The sequence below is a fragment of the Armigeres subalbatus genome, chromosome 3, assembly GCF_024139115.2.
Source record: "Armigeres subalbatus isolate Guangzhou_Male chromosome 3, GZ_Asu_2, whole genome shotgun sequence".
NCBI lineage: Eukaryota > Metazoa > Arthropoda > Insecta > Diptera > Culicidae > Armigeres > Armigeres subalbatus.
In genome coordinates this window covers 407173167-407199148 of record NC_085141.1, presented here as the reverse complement: position 1 = coordinate 407199148, position 25982 = coordinate 407173167, and the positions used below count along the sequence as shown (strand labels likewise).

Sequence of the window (25982 nt, the reverse complement as noted above, 5' to 3'; positions counted from 1 at the left end):
TTAACAAAGAGCCAATGACTTTTTTACACGGATATTTTTGCACGGCTTTTTTACACGGTTTCTCGAAATAGCACGGATTTTTTGCACGGATTCTTCAAATAACACGGATTATTTTACACGGTTTCTCGAAATAACACGGATTATTTTTACACGGATTTTTTCACACGGAACGCACCCCCGTGTAAAAAAGAATCAGGTGTATATTAGACTTGTTCATGTTTATAGGCCTGTCCAACGCCACACATCTCCGTTAGGGAAGATCCATTAATTACGTTAACCAAAAATTGGCCATTTTAAACACCCCCTCCCCCCATTTCTCACTTTTTGTATGAATCACTGAACATTTTTGTATGGATTGTCACACTTCGGTCAACCCTTCTCCCCTCTGAGCGTTACGTAATTTATGGATGCTCCCTTACGATTATATCCATTTTCAATGGGTTGATTATATAACTAAAGTAGAGTACTGCCCTTTACCCAATTTTATACATGGTTGAAGGGATACTTCGATACTGTTTGTTCGACCATTTAATCGAGTTTTCTCCATGATTATACAACAAAGTCACAAATTGGCCATCTTTGGAAACCACGTACTTCTTCCTGTATTTTTTCAACAACACGAGCTAAGAAAACCACAACCGCATAAGGGTGAAGCCGAGGTAGATCATTTGCTTTCTTGAGGTGAACAATCGACTTTAATTTTAAAATACTGGTTTATGTATATACACACTCAAAAATTCTGAATTCGCTATGGAAAAATTTAACCCATAATTGTTCAATTGCCTCTAATTTTACATCCATCTTTTCCTTGTACGCAATATTGAATACAAGCTCCATAGTATTGACAACCTGTAATTTTGAAATTTGATGGAGTCGAATCAAATGAAGCATTTTTTGTGACATCATATATGCTGTAACATTTCTATACTGTGTATGTATTGCCATTTGAAGCATTTTTAATCAACCAAATATTATGTCATCGCTACAAAATTATGAAATATGTTAAGAAGCGGCACATGTCGCCACTCTTAATTACATGTAAACAATGGAAATAAAAAATTACGCTGTTCTAATCGAACTAGAACAGTAGTGAAAGATATGATCAACTCAATGATGCCCAATGGGTGAAAGAGCTATACAAATTATATTACTTTAAGAGGCTTGGAGACCTCCTTTGGAGGGTTCGACATTCCTCCTTTAGCCAGCCCTTTTCACGTGGTTCAGAAGCCTCTTTTCAAAAGAATCAGAAGTCCCCTTTCAGGAAAGTTGGAATCCCCTTTTCCTTCGAGAAGCTTGGAACCCTACTTTCCAAAGGCTTAGCAACGTCATTTCAAGAGGCTCGAAAGACCCCTGTTCGGATAAGAACCTGTTTTCTCAGCAGTACTCTTTTTTTGGTAGCAGCTCCCAAGTTCAAGTTTTATTTCTCTCTAGGAATGGTTTTCAAGATCAAATTATAGGAGCTGACAATAAAACCCACTACTAAAGGACAACCTTCTGATGCCCACTATAAGAGTAAGATATTGCCAAATGGCCCTCTCTAGATTACCACTATAAACCTGTTATAAGACTATATAGAAATCCGTTTCAAGCCGCCCGCAAAAATGGGAATTTGGCTGCGGCAGCTGTAAAAAATGTTGCTTAGAAAAAGAGAAACTAAAATTTGTAGAAAAATAATAACAAAATAAATGATGGTGAAAATCATGATAAGGATGCATTCAAAATAATATTTTTTCAGGTTTGTTTTCCAAAGTACTTTCATGGACATGAGGTGTGCTTTCGATTTCATGGTGAAATCTAGTGCAAAATTAAGATTGAAAACCACGCGCCTGCAAAATAATATAGTTCTGGGCAATAAATTTAAAACGATTATTAAACCAATATCGTAAATATTCACTGAATTCATTAAAATTCCACCCAAATATTGAAATATATCACCAAAAGGTGTTTTTTGCGAACAAAACACCGTCTAATCATGAATTTGCGTGGTAAGTTCCAACGACTTGAAATTACGACATGCACAAATTGGAGATTTTCAATCCCCTCCCCCCTTCGTCACCCACCCTTTTGTAAAAAATCGCTAAAATTTTTGTATGGATCGTCACGCTGCTCAGAAACCCTCTCCCCCGTGACGTGACGTATTTTGTGGATGACCTCTTGGCGGCATTTGCGTTCGCCGAAGACTGGATCATTACGTACCATAACATTCACCGAAAGAGCAGGACTGCCTCTTTGTTATGATGACTCCGCGCGAAGCCGGTACAGACTCCATCCATTGCAATGGTTGTGATCAAGGAATGTAAATGCGAAAAATGCGAAAATCAAGCGACAAAAGAGAATAGCGATAACTCTTTGTCCTCATCTGTAAAGGATAAAGACAATGTTGCGTTCCGTTTTATTTGCAACAAACAAAGAGAGGACATTGTTGTAAACTTTTCAAACTGCGATAACTTGTATGTAGAAGTAAAACATAAATCTTGTGAACAGATGGTTAAGTTTATGTCTAAACATTGATAACTGATACTTATTTAACCAAAAACATCATCGAAAACCGACTAGTTCTCAAAATGCGCGGCAGGCGATCATTGTCCTATTCTGTTGCAGTTTGGGACAAACGCTTATTGCGAGTTGAGTTTGTCCCAACATTTACAAGAGAGGACAATGTCGTTGTCATTGACAATGTTGTTATTTTCATTCCTTGGTTGTGATCAAGATGCATACACCACTAGGTTCAGCCATCTTGGATTTTAGTATGGGAGAGCCAGCCGGTTTGTTTTCGTTTTGCACTGAACATGAATTTATCACCCCGCCTTCTTCGCTTCCATAAACTTGGCAGATTGGGACACCTAGTAATGTATTGTCGGGCCGCCACCAAACCGGACCGCGCGATTGAGCACTCGCGCTGCGCGGCGAGTCGCGACAATTTGAAATATTTCATTAGTAGTGCGCATCATGCACGCATGGATGTACTATCATGCGCACTAATCAGAAATGAGTTGTGACGTCTGATAACTGCAGATATTTCATTTTATTGAAAACATTTTCGATTTTCTACTATACACGGAATATTCATCTTGGTTGCGATCGTCACATGTGCAAGAGAAATTGTCTTCCATTTGGCCATTGAAAGCCATTATTTCGTGTTTGTTTTTGCCACTGAAGGCTAAATAAATGTTCTTTTTTCATCAATTCATAGACATCATTTTTTTCATTTCTTGCGGCTTTATCAGGTTGCTCACTACTAGGTGTAACCTATTATTGGCCGCCAAATTTTCCATTTGTGTAATACAATACAGTTACTTCGTAGAAAAGTTAGCTAAGGTCTGTAGCTTTCCATTGGTGTTCATTCCAACAAATATTGGAAGCCGAAAAAGGCATAATTTCGTAGAAAATAAGCTTCTTCAGCTGAAAATCTGAACAAACTTCAGCCTAATAGATTTTTAACTTGGGCTTTTGAACAGCGTTTGTAAAATTTTTCGATAACCCAAACCTAAACGAGGATTGTTTTCTTTATACACAATAACACATTTGCTCAACAGAAAAAAACATTGTTCTATCTGATAGTAACGTCATATGAACGTAATATTAAGCCTTAAAAGAGTATTAGTCGCTTCATATTTCAAGGTCAATCTTGAAGCTAGCATATTTTGCAATTACAATAGAACATCCGCCATTACGCATTTTGTTGCAAGTACCCCAGAGACCAGTAAAGGTACCTCCAGAGGTACATGTGCTTCAGGTTGAGAACCACTGACTTAGTGGTTACTGCCCTGTCTACGCAACGTCCATCCTTGTATGCTGTTATTATTCGATTGATTCACTTCTACTTTATCGACATCTAAGAAGAGAACATCGCAAATCTTCGTGTTGTTCTTTAATTCATTTTAATCCATAGTCCATTGTTCGACGCCATAATTCGTATGCTTCTGAGAGAAACAATATCTCCTGTGCAATTCAACATCGCACTTACGAATTACCCATCTTGTTTACATTGTTTGCACTCGCGTGTGTCCTCGTGATGAAGGAAGAATTGACTGACCGCGAATGTGTCTCTTGCATGCGATGGCTGCTACGATCTGTCATGTGACTGAAGAACAGTACATCCGATTCTTTTTTTTACACGGATTATTGTCACACAGATTTTTTTACACGCTTTTTTACACGGATTCTCGAAATAACACGTTTTTTTGCACGGTTTCTCGAAATAGCACGGATTTTTTACACGGTTTCTCGAAATAACACGGATTATTTTTACACGGATTTATTTTTACACGGAACGCATCCCCCATATTAACAAAGAGCCAATGACTTTTTTACACGGATATTTTTGCACGGCTTTTTTACACGGTTTCTCGAAATAGCACGGATTTTTTGCACGGATTCTTCAAATAACACGGATTATTTTTACACGGTTTCTCGAAATAACACGGATTATTTTTACACGGATTTTTTCACACGGCACGCATCCCCGTGTAAAAAAAGAATCAGGTGTATATTAGACTTGTTCATGTTTATAGGCCTGTCCAACGCCACACATCTCCGTTAGGGAAGATCCATTAATTACGTTAACCAAAAATTGGCCATTTTAAACACCCCTCCCTCCATTTCTCACTTTTTGTGTGAATCATTGAAATTTTGTATGAATTGTCACACTTCGGGCAACCCTCTCCCTCTCTGAGCGTTACGTAGTTTATGGATGCTCCTTACGATTGTATCCATTTTCAATGGGTTGATTATATACCTAAAGTAGAGTACTGCCCTTTACCCAATTTTATACATGGTTGAAGGAATACTTCGATACTGTTTGTTCGACCATTTAATCGAGTTTTCTCCATGATTATACAACAAAGTCACAAATTGGCCATCTTTGGAAACCACGTACTTCTTCCTGTATTTTTTCAACAACACGAGCTAAGAAAACCACAACCCGCATAAGGGTGAAGCCGAGGTAGATCATTTGCTTTCTTGAGCTGAAAAATCAACTTTAATCTTAAACCAGTATTCTCTGTTTATGTATATACACACTCAAAAATTCTGAATACGCTATGGAAATATTTTAAACCATAATTGTTTGTTCAATTGCCTCTAATTTTACATCCATCTTTTCCTTGTACGCAATATTGAATACAAGCTCCATAGTATTGACAACCTGTAATTTTGAAATTTGATGGAGTCGAATCGAATGAAGCCTTTTTTGTGACATCATATATGCTGTAACATTTCTATACTGTGTATGTATTGCCATTTGAAGCATTTTTAATCAACCAAATATTATGTCATCGCTACAAAATTATGAAATATGTTAAGAAGCGGCACATGTCGCCACTCTTAATTACATGTAAACAATGGAAATAAAAAATTACGCTGTTCTAATCGAACTAGAACAGTAGTGAAAGATATGATCAGCTCAATGGGTGAAAGAGCTAAGAGAAAGAGCCTTCTTTGGAGGGTTCGACATTCCTCCTTTAGCCAGCCCCTTTTCAAGTGGTTCGGAAGCCTCTTTTCAAAAGGGTCAGAAGTCCCCTTTCAGGAAAGTTGGAATCCCCTTTTCCTTCGAGAAGCTTGGAAGACTACTTTCAAAAGGCTTAGCAACGTCATTTCAAGAGGCTCGAAAGACCCCTGTTCGGATAAGAACCTGTTTTCTCAGCAGTACTCTTTTTTTGGTAGCAGCTCCCAAGTTCAAGTTTTATTTCTCTCTAGGAATGGTTTTCAAGATCAAATTATAGGAGCTGACAATAAAACCCACTACTAAAGGACAACCTTCTGATGACCACTATAAGAGTAAGATATTGCCAAATGGCCCTCTCTAGATTACCACTATAAACCTGTTATAAGAGTATATAGAAATCCGTTTCAAGCCGCCCGCAAAAAAGGAAATTTGGCTGCGGCAGCTGTCAAAAATGTTGCTTTGAAAAAGAGAAACAAAAATTTGTAGAAAAATAATAACAAAATAAATGATGATGAAAATCATGATGAGGATGCATTCAAAATAATATTTTTTCAGGTTTGTTTTCCAAAGTACTTTCATGGAAATGAGGTGCGCTTTCGATTTCATGATGAAATCTAGTGCAAAATTAAGATTGAAAACCACGCGCCCGCAAAATAATATAGTTCTGGGCAATAAATTTAAAACGATTATTAAACCAATATCGTAAATCTTCACTGAATCCATTAAAATTCCACCCAAATATTGAAATATATCACCAAAAGGTGTTTTTTGCGAACAAAACACCGTCTAATCATGAATTTCCGTGGTAAATTCCAACGACTTGAAATTGCGTCTCCTTTTTCAATATGGCCATCATAGTTTTCAATCAGAAAAATGTTGCTCTCGTTAAACACCGTTATAAACCCTTTGCAATATAAATATTTTTATTGTGGTTATTCTTTTCACCACATTACGACCAAAAATTTTAGATTTGATATAGTCTTGAAAATAGGACTTATTACGTTCTTCGTCATAACCGTAGAGCTACTCATAAGATCAATCAGCTTTTGACGTTTAAAGATTTTTCAGCGCATTTATTAGAGGTTTATTGATAGCAATAAGATCGCCAATAAAACTAAGCAACTAGCTATAGTGACTGCTGTCATAAATCCCCTATAAGAATTAAATAAATCCAACAAGCATGGAAATTGTTACTTGGGCTAAAACTAAATATTTTTCTTTATTATTCTTCTGCAATTAAATTTCATATTAAAATTACTTACAACGATTGGTTCTACTCTCCCCTTGTACACATTAACAGCTTCCGTACAGCGATTCTTTTTTCACATAAACTGCGGTCCTTTTCTCCCTATATTATTCACGTTCCTATATAATTCACTTTAATTAATTCTTCTCAATTCATGTTCTATCATATTTACTTACGGTTTGCGACGAATGACAATTATACAACTGTTTTTCCTTATCTTATACTTTCCGGCAAAGTACCATCTGTAGCAGTAGCAACCTTGAATACAATCAATATATTTTAATAAATTCTACCTTACGCACTTAAACAGCATTACTTTGTTCCGGAACAGAATCTACTCTACACCTCGCTCTACACAATATCTAACTACTTCACTTAATTTAAAGTTTTCTAAATTTCACTGCAAAAGCCAGCTAAACGTTCTTTTCTAAACCGTTGTTTGTTTACCTTTGCATAATATTCTCTTCCTTTTCTCATCTTTCTCCTCCTTCTCGGGCGGCAGCAACAAACGATACAAGTCGGTAAATAAATAAATAGGTACCACCAACATCTGCGACGTACACGGTAGTGTTGGTAGGCACACTGGGAAAATTGCGGTGTTAACAACCCCTTTCATGAGGCTCGGAAACTTCCTTTCGAGAGGCTCGGAATTATTTCAGCCAACCTCCGCAAGTGGTTCGGAAACCTCTTTTCAGAAGGGTCGGAAGCACAGTTTCAGGAGGCTCGGAAGCTCCTTTTTCAAAAGGTTGGAAGCCCCCTTACAAGAGACTCTGAAGCCAATTTTCAAGAGGCTCGGATGCCCTTTTTCAAATGGCTAGGAAACTTTCTTTCGAGTGGCTCGGAATTCTTTCAAGAAGCTTGGAACCCTACTTTCAAGCGGCTAAGCAACGTATTTTTATGATAGTTAGAGCCTCCTTTCAAGAAGGGCTTCTGAGCTCGGAAACTCCCTTTCGAGGGGCTCGTAATCTTTCTTTCAGCCAGCCCCCTTTCCAGAGATTCGGAAACCCCCTTTCTTAAAAATAGGAAGCTCTCATTCAAAAGGCTCAGATGCCCCTTTTTCAAGAGAATCACAAGCCTCCTTTTCAAGAGGGTTAGAAGCCTTCTTTCAAAAGACCAGGAAGCTTTTTTTCAAGAGGCTCGGAAACCCCTTTTCAAGTGGCTCGGAAACCCAATCGAGGGGCTCGGAATTCTTCTTTCAAGAAGCTTGGAAGCCTACCTTCAAAAGGCTTAGCAAAGTCATTTTAAGATAGTCAAATACTCCTTTCAAGAGGCTCAGAAGCCCACTTTCAAGAGGCTCGGAAGCCCCCTTTCAAGTGGCTCGGAAACTTCCTATGGAGGGGCTCGGAATTCTTCCTTTGAGAAGCTTAGAAGCCTACTTTCAAAAGGCTCAGAAACGTCATTTCAAGATGCCCAAAGCCTCAATTTGAGAAGCTCGGAAGACCCTTTTCATGAGGCTTGTAAGCTTCCTTTTAAAAGGATCATTAACCTCTCTCGTATACTATTACCCTAGGATCTATTACCCACCGTAAGTGTAAAGGCCTAGGTATTCCCTCGAATACAAAGTGTGTCTTAGTGTTGTTAGAGACCCGAAAATCGACACAGCTCGAGGTTTGCGTGTGCGCGTGTGTAAATAAGTATTTGATATTCACTCATTCTAGATACTTATTACTTACCGATATAGTTGCATCATACTACCAAAAATAATGTTCTATTGTTTCCTGTGATAATATTCATAACTGTAAAAAAAACTTGAAAACAATGAAAAAGAATTATCGAGCACGCGTGCTGTCGTATTTTGTACAAAACTGTCTAAAAATATAGAAGGTTGTATCGGAGACACGACCGCCAATTGGACGAAGGATTTCATTAACAATAAAATATTCAATTTTGAAATTATTGAGCAACAATAACAGCAACAAAAACATTGTCTTGGAAGATAATTTCAAATCAAACCGTTTTTTTTTCCTAAAATGCTGGCAGGTCTGGAATACGGAATGCACTGTTGTCTCACCTATTGCAACCGCTATTTTTTTCAACGAAATCTCATGCTACATAAGCGTTGTGCTGCTTATTATGAGCTTGGCTGTACCGGTTCACTTCATTAGAATGCGCAAAGTGAACGACCTTCACTTGACTGCTACTGACGCCAACTGAGCCACTCAATAACTTGGGACGTCATCCATGTGAATAAATTTTTTCACCGTCTCCTACCGACGTGCGCTTGCGTTGCTACCAACGAAGAATTTCCGCCGTCGCCAAAAGATTATGATTTGCACTTTGAAAACTATTTGTCTCGGCTCGCCCTTCTCTCATGTAAAATGATGGTTCTGAAGAGAACAAATTTGTTTTCAATATTGCGTTTTCCAATCACAAGCAGCAATAAACCTGAAATCCGAATCTAGAGAAAATGTTACTTCGTTGCTACTGCCGCCAATGTCAGCCACTTGGTGGATCTGGAAAGAATCTTTCTACAATTTACATCGCGCCTATCCAATCCCTCATAGCAGCCAAATGTTAGTCTAAACTTTGCGTAAAAATTTCACTGGATTGCTGCTGCTAAGTCACCACCATCTAGAATACATTCTCAGTACAGCCACTAATGTCCGAAAAGAACCTATTTTCTTTTCACAATACGCCACTAACAGCAACCAAATGATGATAGTCTAAACAGTGTGTGGAAATTTCTCTTGAGTAATGTTGCTGCTGCTGGCGACGGCATTCCGATGATCCGCTTTCCGCTGGGACTACTGCTACCGGCGTCATCGTTGCCACAGTACTGTGCGTCCCTCGTGTCCTCTCTCCATGAAATCTTAATTGAACTGAGGATTAGAAACCCAGCCCGCAAGTTACACGGTTTTGATGTCTGTGCTTGCGATGCACGTACGGGATTGATTGGTTTACCGATTTTAACAGTGCTTTTCAACAGTTTAGCGCATTTAAACCATAGTTTTGAAAAGTTCGCCAATATCTTAAAGATTTTATCGATCGATTGATACCAAAATCTCCCAAATCAGTTGGAAGATGGCTGAGTTATTAGCCCATATTTCCTAACCACTTTTTGTGACGGTCTCAAATTTGAATCTGCAGAATGATCCTACGTCAAAACTTCGCGTGTTCTTCATAGCAAAAGTAAGGCATCATGTGTGACTCAGGTGTGCGCACGTACTAAAAAGTCCCAATTTTATGCTTCTTTATGCTTGTCCACATGTTTCAGATGTATTGGTATTCAGCTAGTAATAAAATATAAATTGAATTTTTTATTAACGGTAGCCGTTGACATGAAGTTAACTATGCTTCTCACACATAAGGTAGGGTAAAGGATTTATTTTGGACCACGCTTACGGGGCCTCTTATTTTGGACCACCAAGAGGAATTTGCACTCAGTGGTCCAGAATATGAGTCGTCCAACTGGTGGTCCAAAATACCTCCCTTACCCTATAATTTTATCAAATACTTTAGTTGGAATGTCGTGCCATGCAAGAAGAAAAGTAATTGTGATTCTGGATTGGATTTTATACTGGTCTATCAATGGCTACATCTGAATTCGTGTCAATGCATTTTCCTTAATTTGTATTATCATATCAGTACAATAACACTGTTAAACTATTTCTGGTTAAAACATATAATTTCAATAGTATAGTGCTTTTAGGGCCTTAATTGCATCCAGTGATACTATGATGTCGCAGATGATAAACGAGAATTTTAATAATGAATGTTAAAATTCTAATCAAAACTATTACTTACTGCCTATAACATTCTATATTGCAAGATCTTCTTATTTGATATCAGAACAAAACATTTACTGAATAACCGAACGTTATGTAATCGGTAGGACAACAGAATCCAATTCAAGCTAACAGCATCCTTCCAAGACGAATCTCGTGTGCAGTGCATTATTAACTCACCCACAACACCCCCCACAAGGCCACCGAACCAACGCAACGATAACATTGAAGATTATGCAATAACTACTTCCCTCGCTGGGGAGAGAAAAGCTCGGAGAAAATGCAGAACGTGTAAAACCCGAAGACGACCTCCCCGTCGCCCGGAAAGGGCTGTCGTTCGAGTGCTTTCATTGATAAAATGTCATTGTTTTTGTTTGCATTCTTCGTGAAGCTGTGCTGCTAGCCCCCCTTCTTTGTTTTGCTGGAAACGTAGAAAAGCTCCGAATGAATATCGTCGTCGTTGGTCGTCGTCGTTGGTCGTCGTCTAACATTCGTTCGCATGAAAGCTCGAAGCCATGGACTAATTCCATGGCTATCCAACCAGCAGTTGGCAGCACCCTTGTGTCCCGGTGTGCCAGTGTAGGTAAGAAATCCTTCAATACAATGGAATTTGACAGGGGTCTGAGGTCGAAACATGCGTATCAACTATGATACAAATTCAATATTTCATGAAATTGAATGCATAGTACGAGTTCCCATTCTGTTAAGGGTGCCGTTAATTCTGGTGAAGATTTGGCATGGAATTCGTAATTGAACGAATTCTCTCTCGTGAGATCACGAAGTTTAATAGCAGACCAGTGCTGTTAATAAATCAATTTACCAAGTTTGAATGATTTTCCAGTGTGGTTATTCCCGAATTTTAATGTTGGTTTACAGCGAAATTGAATCTAATAAATCGTAGCTTGGTTTTTTTATCTTTGCCATTTTCTTTTACAAAATATAACAATATAATCTGTCATTAAATATTAAAAACTAAACAATTTATAATTCAAATTCGTAATCCATATCTGAAAGACCAGTTACTCGGAGAAAATCCAAATGTAAAGTCAAGCAACTTCTTACGCATTCCGTCAAATTGGTACGAGTCCGAAAATAGTCGACATCACTGCCAGCGATAACGAGTCAGCAGTGCGACAATGTCCCAAGAAAGACGATATAAAATACGACAGGATGGCACATTCCGCCGCTCAGTATGCTTCTCGCGATGGTCCGAACTCGGTCGGTCTTCCAAAGATGAGTCGTCCCGGTAGTGGTTCCTGGCGGTGCTAAGATTTCGTGCGTTTTTGGTTCTCCTCCCGGTAATTTAACGTGCTCTACTAGCTCCTCAACAATTTCCACTTCCGGAAGAAGGGCCCTTTCCAACAAAGTGTGGATCGATTTGACAGCTTCAGGCGGATGATTTTGTTTGATTTTATCCTTCCGTTGTTGGGCTTGGAATTGGAACTGAAGTGGTTGCCTTGCGATGATTGAAGATTGTTGTCGTAATCGTATTAGGATCGGCCGTCACGCTCGAATATGGGATGCAAAGTGATTTGTATTCATTGATGCAGTGGCGTCGGCGGTGTCGTTTTTGGAGAGTGGCTACCGGATGAACGGCGTCAAGAAGAAGTTGGTGAATGTTTTTGTTTTCATTCAGTATAGCCAGTAGCATTGAAGTCGATAATTGTGTTGGTTGGTAGGGATTGCCGTTGCCGTTCCACGAACGAAATCGAGATGTATAAGACGACGATGCTGATGATGATGAGAGAAGAGGGAATTTACGATTCAAGTGTGGCTGATAGTGATATGAATAACAACCTTGAGGTGAAAAATATACGAGATCTACATTAGGGATATCTTCCATGAGATGCTGGTAGATAAATATACGATGGAAGCGCATGGTAGTTGACATTATTTTATGTTATCGTGTCGCGGTTTGATCTAAATAGTTTCAGCTAACATAACTTTATGTTTAGTAAGCGTATCATAAAAAGATATTAGTTAATATTAGGTCAATGAAAGTTAAAATATTTGCCTGTTTTACACCTTTATGGAAAAATCATCGTACTGAATCGATAAGCCGGCCGATGGTCCCAAACCGAACTCACGGTATGTCTCACATATGGTGCTGTCCGCGAATAAGTCTGAAGAGTAGAACAGTCCAAAATGCACCCCTTAAAATTTTTCGATGTTTCCACCAATTTCAACATGAATACCGATCCATTTCAACGTGTAGATGCAAAATACTTATACAAAATTAGCTGCATTTCACAATGATCTCTTTTTTCAAAAGGTTTTTATGAATTTCTAACGCATTTAGAATATGTTTCAAGAATGGGAATCCAGAATTGAATGCACTCGCGTTTTAAAGGGCATCCAATTTAAAACGGAAGCTACGCACAACTGTCATTTTTATTATTCCACGCATGCGGTGACTCAGCAAAGCTGGATGGATTAATAAGAACAACAGTTGTGCGTGGCTTCCGTTTTAAATTGGATGCCCTTGAAAATGAGAGTGCATTCAATTCTGGATTCCTGGAGGCCGAAAGGTTGTGTTTAGACTACAATACCATTTATGTTGGTACTGCAGGAGATAGCAGCAAAACGATGTTTAACGTGAATTGTTAAATTTAACGGTGAGTTATCCTTGGCTTGGGATAAATTGCATACTACTTAGGTTAGATCATATGTGGTATATTGTTATAAAAAGTACATGGCGCAATATCGACAATATTTTCTTTACGCTGTACCTGTTCAACGCAAGCGCATGATTGATAGGCACCTACTTTGATAGAAAAAGTAACTTCAAATTCACGAAAAATATCCAGGTTATATGCCAGAAAAATCTTAAAATAAAATAAACTAGACTAGAAAGTAGTCTATATTGGTATAACAGTAAGAATCATTTTGGTAGAACATGAAACAGAGAAATAAATAAGATAGTAATACAAAGTTGGAAAGGGACTAGCTTGGCTTTGAACTGACGACCTTTTTTCTTATAAGGCAGAAGCAGTACCGCAAGAGATGAACCGATCAAGGGTTGAAAATCTCTTTAATAAAGATATTAAAAAAGCAGTAGCCACTAGACCGCCATGCTCGTCTCAGCAAGGCAAGACACGAATTTTCTGTCTTTTCTAATTAATTTAAGTTATTTATTCTATAAATGTAATATCTCATAGCATCTCCATAGTTTTTTTCTTAATTCGTTAAAAAGTTCATCACTAGATTTCCATAGTTGTAAATCGAAGGTTTTCTATGTCAAGGAGTCTCAAAATTTGAAATTCTACGCCTTACTTTTCGATGCTATTTGTATTTTTTTAGTATAAAAACAACATGAGTCCATTCAGTCTTTTTTTTGTGAATGTCGATCATGTCAATTCGAGATTTCATTTTCAAGCATTCAATATCTAGCTATGCCTTTCTTGTGTATTGTACAAGACAAAAATACACATTAGTAAGGTCAAGACCTCAGATAGCCTTGTTTCGGACCGGTCGAGGGGATCCTTGGGGTTGGAAGTTTTCTCGATTGTTCTGAGCATAAAGAGAGTATTATTGTACTCAATTAATAACTATGGAATTGCATTGGCTACATTAGATTAGGAGTTTTTTTTGTCTTTATTAACGAGACTTTCAGCCCGAGGCTGGCTCGTTAGATTAGGAGTTGAATATAAACTAATTGTCAAAAGCAATAAATTTGAACAAACCCTAGAAGAAGATGGAAGTCAACAATAGTGCATTAGAGACATGTCTATGCATTTGCAATTTCATTTTTTGTTCATTCATAACACTTAACATAACTTTTTCCTAAAAATAGAACACAATCGATTTTGACACGACCTTGAGCATGAAAAAAAACCGAATTTGACCAAATTGTTTGATTTGTCAGTACATCTTCAATCTAAACATTTTTTGGGGTTTATCCACATTTTTTTTTTCGTTTTCTTTTATTTATTTTTTTTCAACCTTCTGTTTTCTTTTTTCTACATTTTGTCATTTGTTCTTCTTTCTTCTTCCATCTTTATCTATCCTTCTTTCTAATATTCATTTAGAGGTGTGCGCCGGTCCAATATTCAGCGGCGGCGGCGTTGGTCCAAATTTTGGTTGGCGGCGGCGGCATTTTCGGCTTCACGCCGAAAGCTATTTTAGCCGGCGGCGGCGGCGGCGTGAATCGGCGTGACGATTTTTTTAATACATTTCTTCGATATTTTTTTTTTTTTGCTTTTTTTCAGGAACATAGACAAGTTGTTCCAAAATATTTATTTGGAAATTAATTTCGGTTTGTTCACGGAAAATACGGAGTTTCTGTTGAATATTTTTCGAAATTTACTCAGAAAATTCTTCATAATTGTAGAAGAGTGCGGCTAGTAGAATGTGTGTTTTAACGTTAGCTTGGTCAGTCAAGAAAAATTAAGACAGCTAATTTGGCATGGCCATCGTTAAACAGAAAATTCCTCAGAATATCCGCGGGAGACTCTGGAGTTTTCATATGAAATTCTCTGAAATTTTCACGAGAAATTCTCCGGAATTTAAATGGAAAATTCTTCAAAATTTCCGCGCAAAGTTGTTCAAAATGTAGATTTTAATAATAAAATATTTGGATTTCAACGGAAAATTGCTCGGAGGTTTTAAGGAATTTCCAAGGAAAATTCATTGTACAGCAGACGTTCGATAATTCCAAGTCTTTTCGACTGCTATTCGATAGTTGCAACAGTTTTGCAGTTATCGGACCTCTGAACTTCAAAACGATTTCAAACAAAGTCGATGATAGCTGCATTGTGCTGCACAATCAGGTGCACTTCTATTGCATCTGACGTCGACTGACAACCGTTTGATGTCTAGAATGCGTTGCAGTTATCGAACGACATTCGCTAACTGAAACGTAAACATGTTGCAGTTATTTAACGACTAGTGTATTGTCCATAAGAAATTCTTGGGAAATTCCATAGGGTGAAAGCAAAATACGACCGAACTGGTAATTTGACCAAAAAAGTCGTTTTCCCTAACAGGTCGTTTGGTCGAAATGGTCATTTGGCCGAATAGGCCATCAGCCCGAAATGCCGTTTCGACGAAATGGTCGTTTGACAGAATAGGGAGTTTAGCCGAAAATGTTGTTTGGCCAACTAGTCACATGGCCAAATGTCAACTACTGAACGGATAATATGGTCAAAAATGTTCACCCATTTGGCTAAATGACATTTACGGCGAAATGGCCTTAGTATCAAAAGATCATTGAACGATATTTCGCAACTTCTCTACTTTGTAAGCTGATTTAAGCCAAAAAATATCTAACCAAATCGCATTAAGCCGAATTGAACGTATATCCGAAACTGCTATTAGGTCAAAAATGGTTTGTCCGCAAATGTTGTTTGGCCGAAAACGACATATGGCTGAAAGGGACATTCGACGTAGTTTGGCCGAAAAAATCGTTAGACCAAATAGTTCATTTCTAGGAACTTTTTTCAAATAGGCCTAATTGATTCTGTCCTTGATTTATGAAATGGCGATTGTGCTCTGAATTCAAACTATTTTGCACAACTAATACACCCAACAGAAAGAATAGATTGCGATCTATCAGGTAGTAATGTCAATTGAACGAAATATGGAGAATAGAGGGAGTATGCGTCCTTTCAAATTTCATGGTCATATACAGTTAAGCCCCAAACGCGGAACGGCGAGGGAAACGGAAAATTTGACAGAAAATATATGGGCCAACTGTCAAATCTGCCGTTTCCGTCGCCGTTTCGCTGTATTGCGTGGGGAATCTATGACAAAAGGTCGAACGACAAAAGGTCGAAAGCCAAAAGGTCGAAGGACAAAAGGTCGAATGGACAAAAGGTCGAAGGGACAAAAGGTCGACGGGACAAAAGGTCGAATGGACAAAAGGTCGACGGGACAAAATGTCCAAAGGACAAAATGTCGAAAGAACAAAAGGTCGAAGGGACAAAAGGTCGAAATTACAAAATTGGTTTAAATTGAAAAGCCATAGTATTGAGAACAATACAAAGGAAAACTATGATGTAAGTACCGTCATCGGGGGTGACACTTGGCCAAATAAGGGTCAGGTTGGCCCATGTTAAGATACCCTTTTGAGCGATTCAGATAGCCGACCTACAGACTGTTCGTGAGAACGATGGCCCAATCTTGACTTGAACCCACAACCTCTAATTTCTACACAAAACTCTACCACCAATATGCAATATGCATAAGCACATTCATTCATTTATTTAGTTTACATCTAAACAGAAACCACTGAATCAACAATTTAACGCCACAATACACGAGTTAATAATTTGAGAACACGGATTTCTTAAAAAAAAAACTTAAACGTCTAACTACCTTCACTGTTCACAACCAACTGATTTATTATCCTCAACTTAACTACATTACAAGTATGCTGAGTCTGCACTGCCTCGGTAGGTACAGGTTCGATGATCGCCCTCGATATCGGTCGCCTGGTTCTGCTGATGCGCCTGGATGTTGCCAACTCCAAAATGCTGACACCGATGGGAACGTCTATGGAATTCCACAAAGCCCGATCGGCAACGACGTTAACTCACGGTTCTCTCCATCCTCGAATGCGCCCCACGCTCGCCAAGTCGTTTTACACTTGGTCTGCCCACCTCGCTCGCTGTGCTCCACGCCGTCTCGTACCTGCCGGATCGGAAGCGAACACCATCTTTGCAGGGTAGTTGTCCGAAATTCTTGCAACATGCCCTGCCCATCGTACCCTTCCAGCTTTAGCTACCTTCTGGATACTGGGTTCGCCGTAGAGTTGGGCTAGCTCGTGGTTCATTCTTCGCCGCCACACACCGTCTTTTTGTACACCGCCAAAGGTGGTCCTAAGCACCCGTCTCTCGAATACTCCGAGTGCTTGCATATGCACAATCATGATTATATCCTGGAACACTAATGCAGGATCGTTCATGCTGTGTACCATGAGAGAGATTGTTTCGTTAATGTTGTACAAAATACAACATCACGCATGTTTGAGTGTTAATTGAAATGATTCGTACGGTTGAATCACCGAACAATATGCATAATGTAAACTGTTATGTACGGCTTAAGGCCAGTCTTTGTGTACATGCTTCAGTGTTTATTTCTTATTTAAGACCAATAACAACGCCACGTTGAATTAAAACCAATAACAGCCACATCTAATACATGATGCTGAGTGGAAAATGAATTTGACACACATTTATACAAGATACTGACAATCTTCTGATTCTTCATGATCGACATCGGAATGTAATGTATAGGAATGTATAGGAAGTCGAGTTGGCGAAATAATTGTACAACACTGAATCAAAGATACCAAAACCAACGTATTTCACTCAAACATGCACTCGAAGCGAAATGTGTTACAAGAGCACGATCTAACAAGTATTAATTTTTCAGTTCTCGTCTCTCGACTAATCAAAATCATACAATGGCTGCTGAATATCCACTGTAAATTGGTTAAAGAATTGCCCATGAAATAAAGAAGGAGAAATCTCTGGGAAATGTTATAAGCTAGATTTTTTTCAGAAACATGTTTTCAAACTTGTCGTTAATTTAGTATTTTTCATGTATACAGAATTATAGATTTTTTAATTTTGTCCATTCGACTTTTTGTCCTTTCGACCTTTTGTCCCTTCGACCTTTTGTCCCATCGACCTTTTGTCCTGTCGACTTTTTGTCCCGTCGACCTTTTGTCATTTCGACCTTTTGTCCCTTCGACCTTTTGTCCCATCAACCTTTTGTCTCTTCGACATTTTGTCCGTCGACCTTTTGTCCTTCGACCTTTTGTCTTTCGACATTCTGTCCCAAAGCCGCGTGGGGGCCTTTTACGCCTATTTGAAAAAAGTTCCCAAGTAACCAAAAGTTCCTTTAACAGTACGTTTTTCGCTTAAGCAGCTCAGTGAAGGTGATTGAGCGAAAAACGTACTCTTGAAGGAACTTTTGGTTACTTGGGTTCCTAGATTTGACCAAAAATTTGGTAGGAATGGTCATTTGGCAGAAAAAGCCATTTGGCCCGAAAATGTCCTTTCTTCAAAACAACCCTTTTGGCCAAACGGAATTTTCCGTCAAATGATCTACTCGGCTAAACGACTTCTTACAAAATTTAATTCTTACCAAATTGCATTTTTGGTCAAATGATCTATTCGGTCATACGACTTTTCCGGCCGAACGGCCGAAACGGCGAATGTTCTTTTCGGCTGTATGTTGCTTTCGGCCAAACTACATTTCCGGTCAAACAATTTCCGACCTGATATCAGTTTAGATAAACGTTCACTTCGTCTTGGCTAAATGGAAATTGGTTAGATGACTTTTGGCTTAATGGCCAGTATCGGCTTGAAAAATAGAAAGGTTACGGAATTGTGTTCAACTGTCATTTGACAATGGAACTAATTGATTCAGACCTTTATTTTTGGAATAATGATTGTGCTCTTGTGCAGTGCCCTAGCACGGACTTTCGTTCTTCATAAATTTTGACGTTTACTGGCCTTGTTGTTTTCTAATTTCTTTGCAGCGAGAAAGAGACAAACCAGTCCGTGCAGTGCCCTTCTTCTTCTTCTTCTTCTTCTAAAATATAAAATCCTAGATATTATCCATTCAGTAATTGACATTATGCCAAATGCCGTATACCAAATAACGTTTTCGGCCAAATGGCCAAAAGGCATTTTTGTCTAATGACTTCTGTAGCCAAACGATCATTTCGGTCAGACGACTTGTTAGGGCAAACGGCTTGTTCAGGAAAATTACCAGTTCGGCCGTCTGGTGCTTTCGGCCAATCGAATTTCCCAAGTTTCCCAAAGTTTTTTTTTTAATTAACATTTTGAATAATCTTCCGCGGAAGATTTGAAGAATTTTTGAAAATTCCAGAGAATCTCCCGCGATATTCCGAAGAATTTTCTGCTTTAATGTGGCCAAACCAAACTGATCATCTTCATTAATCTAGATTGAGAAAATCAACGTTAAAGCATCTTCCACAAGATGCATATTCTGTGTAAATTTTGAAGAGTACTCAAAAGAAACTCAACAAAAACATTCCGCGGATATTCATAATATTTTTCTGTAGAAATTTGGAACAACTTCTGACTTCAACAACAATATCCTGATGAGATTCTCATAAAAAATATTTTAAGCTCTTTTTAGTGGAATGTATTCAACCGTCTAAGACGAGTTTAGTACTCTCCATTTAATTCCACCAATTATTTTGATATCTTTGCAGATACGTATTTTGACCACAACTGTGTGGTCGTCTTCAGTGTCTCGTACGTAAGTCGAGTCAAGTACGAGACACTGAAGACGACCACACAGTTGTGGTCGAAATAAGTATCTGCAAAGATATCAAAATAATTGGTGGAATTAAATGGAGAGTACTAAACTCGTCTTAGACGGTTGAGATTCTCATGTAAAATCTGAAGAACTTTTTGCTGAAATTCCAAACCATTTCCGTTGGAGCTCCACTTGGTAATTCCAAAGAATTCTCGAAACTTCAAATCTTAAAAAAAAAAATCTAAGAAATTAACGCGAGTTTTTTCTTAATTTTTACAGAGAGTTTTTAGAAATTTCAATAAGAAATTGTATTAAACTTTCAATATAATCATTGTGGTATTCTCTTCGAAAAATTCTCTGGTGTTTCAACGAGATGTTGAAGAGATCAAACAGGAAATTTTACGGACTTCTTCAATATTGAATCGGCGTGGAAAATTGTAGATTAGCGGCGTGACAAATTTTAAACGGTGGCGCGCCGGTGCAAAATTGTCAGCGGCGGCGGCGTGCCAAAAACTGCCGGCGGCGGCGGCGCACACCTCTAAAATCATTCTTTGTTCTTCCATCTTCTTCATCTTTTTTCCTTCTAATTTCCTCCTCATACTTTCATTATATTTTCCTAATCTTTATTCCGCCTTCCATCATCCTTCAATCTTCTTCCCCCTTTTTGTTACCTTCTTCATTTTCTCTTTCTTCCCTTCAACTTTCTTCATTCTCTCTTCTTTCCTTTATTGCTTCTTTCTTTTTCTTACTTCCGCTTTTTCTTCTGTAATTTTCTTCTTCTTGCCATTCAAATATAAGAAATATACGTAAAGGCTATAAAATCACTCCTAAACCGAATTTTTGAGAGAAGGCTCAGATTTTTTTTATTCAGACTTAGGCCGAAGTGGCCAGTGCGGTCTTCTACATTCGGCTCATTCCATGGCTACACGTTGCCAACCACGCAGTCTACGGAGGGTCCGCAAGTCATCTTCCACCTTGCTCGCTGCGCACCTCGCCTTCTTGTGCCCGTCGGATCGTTGTCGAGAACAGCCATTGAAACCGTGAGTGAACTTGGTATGGTATCCAGGGAAGCTACGATTGGAGCATTTGTGTTACGCTCGCTCTACTAGAATAAAACCAAAACACATCAGGTGTTCTGCTTTATTCACTCTGCTTTCAAGTAGTTGTAATAGAGAAGAGAAAGTATCAAAGCCTCCCATGCAGTGTATCAGAGTTCCATTCTTATAGTGGACTTAATTTGATAAGAAAATTATTTTGAGCTTTTTAGTGGAATGTCTTCACTTGTCATAAGACGAGTTAATACAATCCCATTGAATTCCACCACTTAATTGAATCTTGACAGATACGTATTTCGACCTCAACAGTAAGGCCGTCTTCAGTGTCTCGTACTTGAAGAAAATGATCGCAACTTACACTATTTATACTATGCGTAGGTATAATAATTTATCTAGGTACCGTCAACTGGGGGGGAGATGATCATTGAGGTGAAGATGATCATTCGATGTGTCAGTCAAAAGTGCCAATTTTTTTTATGAAACGGTAGTCAACAATATTCTCCGTTCAAGTAATGTTACCGCTAGGTAAAAATCCGAGTTTTTCGATTATAATCATGAAAATGTTTTTTGTGGAAGAAAGAGAGAGATAGTCATGAATGACGCTATTTTCGTTTCAAAAATTGACTTCGTAGACTTCTTTACGTAGTAAATTCAACATTCATACAAATAACCTAGTGTATTTTGACTACTAGGTCATATTGATTTTAGTAGAGCTGTCTTGATAAACTTCACCCCAAACCAGATTACTCAAAAAATGTGTGATAATTTAATTTATTTTAATAAATGCGAACGCATTTCAGAAAACTAAAGTTGTTGATTATTGCAGCGTATAGCAGTACATGTTTTGAAAATATTTGTTTCGATTTAAAATGTAAACACACATTGTTATTGAATGTTTTGTCTTAAAAATGATCATCTTCCCCCCAGTTGACGGTACTTATCTAGTTACATTTACTACGGTGTTTACTTCTACTCGCTTGTTGCGCTTAACGCTTAGGTATAAACTTGAAGAGCCAGGAGCTACCATTTCCTTGATCTTTATTCAACAACCGCGTTTGTACCTGTCGGTAGATTTCCAAGCTCTCAGCAACATCAAGTTTCCACGGAGAAGAGACATTTCTTAAAATGTTAATGTTTGATGTCGTAATTGAATGATTTTCCTGATATACATGTTCAGCTACCTTAGACCTAAACTCATAATTTAATCCCTTATCAGTTTCCCTCTTAGCCTTACTTACTTCTGCAATATGTTCTTTGAACCTTACATCTAACGATCTTTTTGTTTGACCTACATATACTTTATCACACTGTGAACAATTAATTTGATAAACCCCGGCCTTGTATACAACCCCAAGATTTTTTTTATGCCTGGTCGAGAACCATTTTCACCGGGTTACTGTCCGACATTCTAGCTACGTGCCCGGCCCACCGCTGTCGTCCGATTTTCGCAGTGTGAACGATGGATGGTTCTCCCAGCAGCTCATGCAACTCGTGGTTCATTCGCCTCCTCCACGTACCGTCCGTCATCTGCAACCCACCATAGATGGTACGCAGCACTTTCCTTTCGAAAACTCCAAGTGCGCGTTGGTCCTCTACGAGCATCGTCCAGGTCTCGTGTACGTAGAGGACAACCGGTCTAATGAGCGTTTTGTAGATTGTCAGTTTGGTACGGCGGCGAACTCTATTCGATCGGAGCGTCTTGCGGAGTCCAAAGTACGTATGATTTCCAGCCACTATGCGTCTCCGAATTTCTCTGCTGGTGTCATTTTCGGCAGTCACCAGTGAGCCCAAGTACACAAATTCTTCTACCACCTCGATTTCGTCACCACCGATGCAAACTCGTCTCATTGTCTTCTCTTGAACCTCTTCCTATCATGTACTTCGTCTTCGACGTGTCAATGACCAGTCCGTTCCGCTTGGCTTCCCTCTTCAGTCTGATGTAGGCTTCCCCCATCTTATCAAAGTTACGTGCGATAATATCTATGTCGTCGGCGAAGCCAAATAGCTAGACGGACTTATTGAAAATTGTACCACTCGTGTTAATCCCTGCTCTTCGAATTACCCCTTCAAAAGCGATGTTGAATAGCAGACACGAAAGACCATCACCTTGCCGTAACCCTCTGCGGGTTTCGAAGGGACTCGAGAATGCCCCTGAAACTCGAACTACGCACATCACCCGATCCATCGTCGCTTTGATCAACCGTGTCAGTTTATCCGGAAAACCGTGTTCGTGCATTAGCTGCCATACCTGGTCCCGATCGATTGTATCATATGCGGCTTTGAAGTCGATGAATAGATGATGTGTGGGCACGCTGTATTCGCGGCATTTCTGCAGTACTTGGCGAATGGCGAACACCTGGTCCGTGGTGGAGCGTTCGCCCATAAAACCCGCCTGGTACTGCCCCACGAACTCCCTTGCAATTGGTGCTAGTCGACGGCATAAAATTTGGGAGAGTACCTTGTAGGCTGCGTTCAGCAATGTGATTGCGCGGTAGTCAATCCGGTACAATCCAGCTTATCGCCCTTTTTGTAGATGGGACACACGACACCTTCCATCCACTCCTGCGGCAAAACTTCCTCCTCCCAAATCTTGGTAATGACCCAGTGCAGCGCTCTAGCCAGTGCCTCACCACCGTGTTTAAATAGCTCTCCTGGTAGTTGATCAACCCCAGGGGCTTTGTTGTTCTTCAGCCGGCCAATCTCCTCCTGGATTTCCTGGTGATGCGGAGCCGGTAAAATTATGTCCTGCGCGCGTTCTCCCAGGTCCATCACCATACCGCCATCTTCGTCTGCCTCATCGCCATTCAGGTGTTCTTCGTAGTGCTGCCGCCACCTTTGGATCACCTCACGCTCATTCGTAAGAAGGTTCCCGTTTATGTCCTTACACATATCAGGCTGTGGCACGTGGTCCTTACGTGAACGGTTTAACTTCTCATAGAACTTTCGTATGTTATTAGCGCGGTACAGTTGCTCCGTCTCTTCACGGTCTCGATCTTCCTGCTGGCGCTTTTTCCTCCGGAAAATCGAGTTTTGCCTGTTCCGCGCCTGTTTATATCGTGCCTCGTTCGCCCTCGTGCGGTGTTGCAGCAATATCGCCCATGTTGCATTCTTCTCTTCCACTAACTGCTCGCATTCGCCGTCATACCAATCGTTTCTCTGATCCGGGGGCACCGTGCCAAGTGCAGCGGTTGCGGTGCTACCAATGGTGGATCGAATATTTCTCCAGCCATCTTCAAGAGACGCATGCGCCTAGCTGCTCTTCCGTTGGAAGTGCCACTTCCAGCTGCTGCGCGTATTCTTGGGCTAGTCTACCGTATTGTAGCCGCGGCGTCCGACTTCGACGCGTGTTGTACACCGTCGAGAGTTTTGAGCGCAGGCATACTGCAACGAGGTAGTGGTCGGATTCAATGTTCGCACTGCGGTAAGTGCGGACGCTCGTGATGTCGGAGAAGATTTACCTTCGGTTAGAATATGGTCAATTGGGTTTTCTGTTTCTTGATTAGGAGATTTCCATGTGGCCTTACGCATATTCTTGCGGGGGAAGAAAGCGCTTCCGACTACCATTCCGCGGGAGGCTGCGATGTTTATTCATCGTTGGCCGTTGTAATTCGATACGGTGTGCAGACTATCCGGTCCGATAATCGGTCTATACATTTCCTCCCTTCCTACCTGTGCGTTCATGTCACCGATGACGATTTTGACGTCCCGCAGTAGGCATCCATCGTATGTCTGCTCCAGCTGTGCGTAGAACGCTTCTTTCTCGTCGTCGGGTCTCCCTTCGTGTGAGCAGTGCACGTTGATGATGCTATAGTTGAAGGAACGGCCTTTAATCCTCAGCTTGCACATCCTTGCGTTGATTGGCTGCCACCCAATCACATGATGGCGCATCTTACCCAGCACTATGAAGCCGGTTCCCAGCTCGTTGGTGGTGCCACAGCTTTGGTAGAAGGTAGCCGCTCGATGCCCGCTTTTCCACACTTTCTGTCCTGTCCAGCAAATCTCCTGCAGCGCCACGACGTCGAAGTTGCGGGGATGTAATTCATCGTAGATCATCCTGTCGCAACCTAGCGACTTGCAGTTCCAAGCTTCCAATCGTGATCCTGTATTCGTCGCCTAGGTCTTTGCCGATTATATCGAGTCGCATTATCTCTTATATTGTTCGTAATGATTGGTTTTCCAGGCGGCTTATTGGGCCTGCGCAAACCTCCTGTCTCGTCGGAGGGCCGTCGTGTCAGGGCTGTTTAGCGTCCCACCTAACACCAGGACTTGGGCTTGTCGCTTTTGTGAGGGGTACTTGCGGATACATGCAGCTTTTTATAGAGGTTTAACAGGGCCCACTGTCAAACCCCACCACATCCTAGGCAAGCCCCGCAACTCGTAGATGGCCTGGGGAGGGATCGTCAAGCCCTTGGACATAGTCCCTGCTGCCCGTAGAGATGAACTAAGTTCCATGGAAAAGAACACGGTCTGGCGTTTTTCAAGTTGTCCCAAAAGAGTAAAACCTTGCAATACTAAATGGGTGTTTCGGCTGAAAGTCTGAAACAGTCCCCGAGGTGCTGGATCGAGAAACTCAACGATCGGCTGTTGAATAATCATAGGGGCGTAACTGCATTGATCGATTTCTCTCGATGTTTTCCTTTGATCAATGTAGCGAATTGAGGTTGTTTGCCAAAGATTTAATAGAAAAAATATTTTAAGCTCTTTTTAATGGAATGTATTCAACCGTCTAAGACGAGTTTCTATGATTCTGAGCGCGAGATATAATTATTTACGTTGACGATCTACTTATTGCCAAAAGGAAAATAAAAACGATTAGGAAGCTGAAGAACGTTCTAAGTGAAATGTTTTCTATGACGGATTGCGGCGAAATCAGCTTTTTTCCTAGCCATGAAACTACAGTATTATCGAGAGAACAACACTTGGATAAATTTTCAAGAGCAGAACATTGATAAACTTCTGGGTCGCTTCAAAATGACGGATTGCATTCCGACGAAGACACCTATTGAAAAAAAAACTTGAATATTTCTCGAGATGGTGAAGCTACTAAGAAGTCATATCGTGAACTGTTGGAAACGATAATGCACATTATGCTGTATACCAGACCTGATTTGTGTTTTCCGATCAGATTTCTGAAACGTTTTCAACAAAACTCCCTAACAGTTCATTGGAAATGCCTCAAACGCGTCCTACGATATGTGAATGGATCCAATGCGAAGTATTTGAAATTTACGCGTGATGGACCTACAGAACCGCTGAAGCTGACGCTGATTGGG

At 39.9% G+C, this 25982-nt stretch overlaps 1 protein-coding gene and 1 long non-coding RNA gene across 3 annotated transcripts in view; one reads left to right on the top strand and one right to left on the bottom strand.

Moving 5' to 3' along the window:
- LOC134227076 (cytochrome b5 reductase 4-like) overlaps window positions 1-25982 on the top strand; it is a 206974-nt gene that overhangs the window by 6375 nt on the left and 174617 nt on the right. Inside the window, exon 1 of one of the 2 annotated variants that reach the window (XM_062708316.1) lies at window positions 11628-11715. The exons of the other annotated variant lie outside the window; for it this stretch is intronic. The gene's annotated coding sequence lies outside the window, so the exon portion shown is untranslated. Of the gene's footprint in view, window positions 1-11627; window positions 11716-25982 lie in introns of those variants that run through there. 2 annotated transcript variants of the gene reach the window in all.
- Window positions 6702-7228, bottom strand: LOC134224127 (uncharacterized). Its single transcript, XR_009982851.1, has 3 exons — window positions 7009-7228; window positions 6869-6950; window positions 6702-6811 (listed from the first exon to the last, which is right to left on the bottom strand). It is a non-coding gene; the product is annotated as an uncharacterized LOC134224127 (long non-coding RNA).